The 6,811-nt window shown below is 38.3% G+C and overlaps 1 protein-coding gene across 2 annotated transcripts in view; it reads right to left on the bottom strand.

Moving 5' to 3' along the window:
* The window catches only part of Arcn1 (archain 1), a 30,622-nt gene that overhangs the window by 17,971 nt on the left and 5,840 nt on the right, over positions 1–6,811 (bottom strand). The gene's annotated exons all lie outside the window — the stretch shown is intronic.

The raw sequence follows: 6,811 nt of genomic DNA, 5'->3' as shown, positions 1-6,811 counted from the left end.
AGGGAAAAAAAAAAAAAAAAAAAAAAAAAAAAAAAAAAAAAAAAAAAGACTATATATTTCAGAAGCTTTAGAATATAATCTGAAATATCAAAATCCTACTGATCAGGCTTCTCAACTTCCAGAAACCTTCCACTATAGGTGAGAAATCTGAGGGAAAAAACTGTCAATATGAATAAATACTCATAAATGTTAATACAGTTTTATATGAATTATAGGGGAATATAATGTCTTTATCCATCAAGAATAGGCAACTGGGGGCTGGGGATTTAGCTGAGTGGTTCTATCACCTGCCTTGCAAGCACAAGGTCCCAAGTTGGATCTCCAGTACCAAAAAATAAAAAATAAAAAGAAAGCTATAATAGGCAATTGGGACATATGGAAGATGATGACTATCATGTTTATTTCCAAGGTGCAAGGAGTACTAATAAAAACAGTTCACACTGGAAAGTGTTTGATCTATACCTTGCATACTTTCTCCTTATTAACCAGATTTTCACTCTTACTGATTGATTTACTTCAAATGAACACAGGAACAATCCAAGTTTAGAAAAAAGTAGACTTAGCTGGGCCTGGTGGCATACACTTGTAATGCTAGCACTCAAGAGGCTGAGGCAGGAGGCTCACCATGAGTTTGAGGCCAGTCTGGACTACATAACTGAGTTCAAAGCCAGCCTGAACTGCACAGCAACACCCTGTCTCAAAAATCCAGCACCACCTAGCTAAATCCCCTGGCCCCTCCACACTTACAATTTTAAATAAATACATAGTTTCAAACTTAAAAAAATGTATCTTTCACCATTACTAACTACTTGGAAGTTTTTAACCATCACTCAGATAAAAGGCAAGAAGATATACTGGGGACATGAAAGGATTCTAGAAAAAGAATAAAAAATGCAAAAGTTATGATCCATACTTCTTAAAAGAAATCCTTGAATTCATGTCTTGGAGTTTAAGAGTGTGAAATAAAGATTTCTTCAAATAAGGTCAAAATCCCCTATAATTTTTGATATACAAATAATGATAATACTTTAATTCCTCAAAAGTTGACCTAAAATTATTCTCAGACTTGAATTTTGTTTAGAAGATGAAAACTAAATGTACTTAAGGAATCTGTTAAAGCCAGGCACAGTGGTATATCTCTGCAATTCTAGGACTAAGGAAGGAGAACTACAAGTCTGAGGCCTACCTAGGCCATATAGCAAGTTCAAGGCTGGTGTAAACTATATAGCAAGACCCTGTCTCTCTAAAAAGAAAAAATATAACAAAACAAAAAAATTTATTTTCACATTAGCTTTTATCATAGGAGGTTCATGTCTCTACTAACTACATGTCTGACAAACAAAAAAACATTAAAATGTGGTAGCTTCTTCAGCTCTCAACAACAAGCAGGTAAATCTCTATGCTGGTTCACTAGAGTTCATATGCCATATATGTCCAAATATAAGGTAGACTTCTGCTCCAGAATTATTCCTCAAAATAGAGTTGTGCCACACAAAAACATGAGCATGAGCTGAGTGTGGTGGTACATGCCTGTAATCCCAGAACTAAGGAGGCTGAGGCCGAAGATCACTGAATTTGAGGACAGCCTGTGCTACATAGTGAATTCAAGGCCAGCCAGACTGACATGGCAAGACCCTAGCTCAAACAAAACAAAACAAAACAAAAAAAACAATCCTCCCAAACCAAAACAAAGCCCATTATGCTAAGAAACCAGAATCAAAAGGCTGGAGATGTAGCTCAATGGTAGAGTGCTTACACAGTACTTGCTAGGTCCAGGGTTTGATCCCCAGCACTGGGAGGAGAGGGGGACACTAGACAAAAATCCAAAAAGAAAGAAAAAGATTACAGTAGTGGCTGCCAAGAACTTGGACAGGGGAAACAGGAAATGACTGGTAATAGGTATGGATTTTGGGGGGGGATACAAATTTTCTAAGCTTAGAAAATGACAGCAAAGACCCAATCAAAAAATGGGCAACTGAAATGAACAGACACTTCTCAGAAGAAGTATAAATGGCCAATAAATACATGAAAAAATGTTTAACATCTCTGGCTATTAGAGAAATGCAAATTAAAACAACACTGAAGCCAGGCACGGTGGCACATGCCTGTAATCCCACCACCAGAGAGGCTGAGGCAGGAGGATCGCCAAGAGTTCAAGGCCAGCCTAGATTACACAGGTCAAGGCCAGACTGAAGCACATAGTGACACTATCTGAAAAGAAAAGAAAAGAAAAAAAAAGGAAAGGAAAGGAAAGGAAAAGAAAAAGGCACAGAAACAAAGATACTGAGATTCCACTTTACTCCAGAAAGAATGGCTACCATAGGGCCAAAGATGCAGCTCAGTGGTGCCACACCTGCCTGGCAAGCACAAGGTTCTGAGTCTCATTACAACGTTGGTGGTGGGGGATGGCTATGGCTATCATCAAGATATCAAATGGTTATAAATGCTGTATGGGCTATAAGGGGAAAAGGAACTCTTTTACATTGCTGGTGGGAATGTGAACTAATAGAACTACTACAGAAGTCAGTATGGAGATTTCTCAAAAAACTAAAAAGAAATTCCATTTGATCCAGTTATTCCCCTTCCAGCCATCTCCCTAAAAGAGTTAAAGACATCCTATTACAGTGGTGCATGTATATCCATGTTTACAGCAGCACAATTTATAACAGCGAAATCTTGGAAGTGGCCTATATGTATCAAAAGATGAATGGATAAACAGTCACTTATACACAATGGAGTATTACTCTGCCACAAAGATGGATAAACCTAAGTCATTTTGCAGGAAAATGGGAGCTCCTTGAGTCCATAATATTAAAGGAAATAAACCAGACACATAAAACTTAAAAATCACATGGTTTCTAGGGTCTGGGATTTAGCTCAGTGGCACTGCACCTGCCTCACAAATGCAAGGCCTTGAGTTTAACCCCTAGTACCAGAAGAAAAAAAAAAAGAAAATGAAATCACATGGTTTCTTTTAATAAGAAATCCAGGGCTGGGGATTTAGCTCAGTGGTGCTGCCACCTGCATGGCAAGCACAAGGACCCAAGTTCAATCCCTGGTACAAAAAAAAAAAAAAAAAAAAAAAAAAAAAAAAAAAAAAATCCAAAATATAAATAAAGAACAAAGTAAAAGACAGATGATAGGAATAGGGAAATAGATCTTTTGCAAAAAAGAAGGAAACCAAGAGATTTCAGGGAGGGTAGAGGAAGGGGATGGAAAAAGAATTAAGAGGTGTTATATACATGTACTAACTCCCCATGAGGAATATAATCATTATGTACCACAAACTTACCAATACAAATTAAAATGGTAATGTTGCATAAGTCTATGAATATACTAACATCACTTAGTCCTACTTTTTTTTTTGTACCAGGGATTGAACTCAGGACCTTGCGCTTGCAAGGTGGACAATGAAACCACTGAGCTAAATCCCTGGCCCATGTACACTTTTTTTTTGAGACAGGGTCACAGTACACATTCACTGGCCTTGAACTCACTATACAGCCCAAGCTAGCTTCAAGCTCATAGCAATCCTCCTGCATCTGCCTTCCATGTGCTAGGATTACAGTTGTGCACCATCACACCTGGCTTCAGTTGTACACTTTATTTATTTTGGTACCGGAAATTGAACTCAGGGCCTTGAGCTGCTGAGCTACATCTCTGGTGGTTGGTTGGTTTGTTTGTTCGTTTGGATACCAGGGATCCAATTCAAGACCTTGAGCTTGTCAGGCAGGTATGGCACCACTGAGCTAAATCCCCAGCCCCAGTTGTACACTTTAAATGGCCAAGTTTTATGGGATGTAAATTATATAAGTAATAATTTAAAGGATAGTGGGCAAATCCATAGATCAAAAGACACTTAGCCATCACCACATGTGATGTGGTATGCCTGTAATTGTGAACACAGTGAGTTCACAGTTAGCCTAAACTATACAGCAAGACCCTGTCTCAAACAAAAAAAAAAATCTACTGTCTTGTTAGGCATGGTGGTGCACACCTATAATCCCAGCACTTGGGAGGCTGAGGCAAGAGGATCACTTCCAGCCTACATAATAAGTTCAAGGCCAGCCTGAGCTTTATAGCAAACCCCTGCCTCATAACAAATTCTTATATTCCGGTGCCTGCCTCGCAAGTGCAAGGACCCAAGTTGGATCCCGAGTACAAAAAAAAATTCTTATCAAAGAAAATAGGAAATTTACACTGAGATTACTTCACATAGATTGCTTCTTTTGCAAAGACCAACTGAATTAAAAACTGTACCCTAGGGTCGGGGATTTAGTTCAGTGGTGATGCAGCCTGCATTGTAAGTGCAAGGTCCTGAGTTTGATCCCTGGCACCAAAAAGAAAAAAAATCCTGGGGTTATAGGTATGAGCCACTATGTCTGGCTGAACTTTTACATTTATAGGTTTGGCCATATTTTAATACTCAAATAATAGATATTAGCTCTCGCCCTTAAAAATTTTACATATAACTTCAGGAAATGCATAAATCCTCTAGAGTAGTAATTATCATATGGCCCACAGAGAAATACTCTATAGCAGTAAGAAATATTAACAAATGGGTGTATATTATAAATGTAATACCTTATCCAGGCATGGTGGCCCATGTCAATAATCCTAGTACCCTGGGAGGCTGAGGCAGGAAGATCTCAAATTTGAGCAAGCCTAGACTGAGCAACTCAGTGACTTAGTGAGACCCTTTTCAAAAAATAAAAAGGGGTAGGGGCTGGGGATTTAGCTCAGTGGTTCTGCCAATTGCCTCGCAAGCACAAGGACCCAAGTTTGATCCCCGGTACCAAAAAAATAAAAAATAAAAAGGGCTGGAGATATAGCTCAATGTGAAGAACCTGGGTTTGGTCCTTAGTACTGCCAGGTAGGTAGGTAGGCAGGTAGACAGGTAGGGTAGGTGGGTAGGTAGGTAGGCAGGCAGGCAGGCAGGCAGGCAGACATAGGAGAGACAGATGGATGTAATCCCTGTACAGCTCTCCATACCCCAAAAGGTTGAAAATCACAGTCCTGGAAAATTATAGTACCCTATATTAGAATTTTGTGAGGGGAGGGGAAAGAGAAGTAAAAAAGAATTAATATATATATATGCACTAACTCCCCATGATGAATGTATGAATTATATTACTACAAACATACACCAATTTAAAAATGGGGGAAAAGAATCTTACAAAGTTTTGAAAGCTGGGTGTGATGGCATACACCTATAATATTAACGCTCAAGAGGCTGAGGCAGGAGTATCTTAACTGGGTTTGAGACAAGACTGGGCTATGTAACGAATTCCAGGCTAGCCTGAACTCAAAGTAAAAAATAAAAAGGGTTGGGTATGATATAGGTCAGTGGTACAACAAATGTGTAAAATGAGCGAGCCCAAGTTCACTCCCTACTCTGAAAGAGGGATGGGGTATGGTAAAACAGAAGATCTCAAGAAGACTCTCTGAGCCATTCAGTTATTCAAATATAAGCAAAATAAGACTCCCTAAGTAGGATCAAAATTTCCTATACTAAATATGCCATAGACCCCAAAACGCCCAGGACACTAAATCACTGGGTCCACACAGCTGACACAGGTCTCTATTCACTGTTAGTCACTTACACACCTAGAAGGAATGGTCACCTCTAAATCAGATAAATTATCTTAAACTCAATTAACACTTGTCTTCTCAAATGCCTTAACAAAGCTTCTCTTTATACTAATGTTGACCAATTACTAAAATACTGCATATACTACAAGGCAAGGTGAGAATTTTCCTGCTTCAGTCTTCTTTGATAAAGAATGAAGAAATATGATTCCCTATAAAGCTAATTTTTTTTCTTTGAGACAGGTTCCCACTACGTAGCCTAGGCTGGCCTTGAAGTCAGAGATCCTCCTGCCTCAGTCTCCCAAGTGCTAGGATTACAGGCATACACCACCACGCTGGGCTCAAAGTTGACTTTTAAAAATGTTTTTATTTCTATTTTTTTAATTCTCTCAGGGTTTTTTGTTTTGTTTTGTTTTGTGAGATAGGGTCTCGTTATGTAGTTCAGGCTGGCCTCCAACTCATAGTGATCCTCCTGTCTTGGCCTCCTGAGTGCTGGATTACAAATATGCGTCAACAGGCTTGGCTGCAAAACAATTTTTCACAAAGACAAGGAAAAGGTCACTTTAAACCTAAAAGGAACTTTTAAGAGCCCTTGATAATCTGACAGAAAAACTGATGGCCCAAAAGTTAGATGATCTCTCCAGGATTGTTAAAAAAACAAACAAGCAAAGAAACAAACAAAAACTTCCTCCATATGTCTGTCAAATAACTTAAAATTTACCTGGTTTGAGCACATTATCACTTGTACAGATTTAGCACATGGAATGGAAAATACCTTAAGTAAAGAAACTTAGAGAAATAAATTTCTGTTCTGTCTATACCACTTATTGTCTGATCTTGAATAAGTCATTTAATTGCTTACTGAAATATCCCTAAAATAGAAAGTTTATGTAAAATCCAAAGAACCTTTGTGTTTTTAAGATACTATAAATTGGAGCCAGGTATGGTAGTACATCCCTGTAATCCCAGCACTGTGGGAAGCTATGGCAAGAGGATGGCAAGTTAGAGCCCAACCTGGGCGATTTAGCAAGACTTCCATCTCTAAATTTTAAAAAAATAAATAAAAAGGACAAGGGATGTCACTCAGTGCAAAGTCCCCAGGTTCAGAACCACAAAAAGTTAAAAAAAAAAAAAAAAATCTAAGCATCTGAAAACCTCACAGCAACAGAAAATGCACAATCTTATCTTTTTTTTTTTTTTTTTTTTTTTTTTTTGATTATTC

This window comes from Fukomys damarensis, unplaced genomic scaffold (assembly GCF_012274545.1).
Source record: "Fukomys damarensis isolate Sample0158 unplaced genomic scaffold, DMR_v1.0_HiC HiC_scaffold_16, whole genome shotgun sequence".
Classification (NCBI taxonomy): Eukaryota; Metazoa; Chordata; class Mammalia; order Rodentia; family Bathyergidae; genus Fukomys; species Fukomys damarensis.
This window is presented reverse-complemented; position numbering and strand designations above follow the sequence as displayed.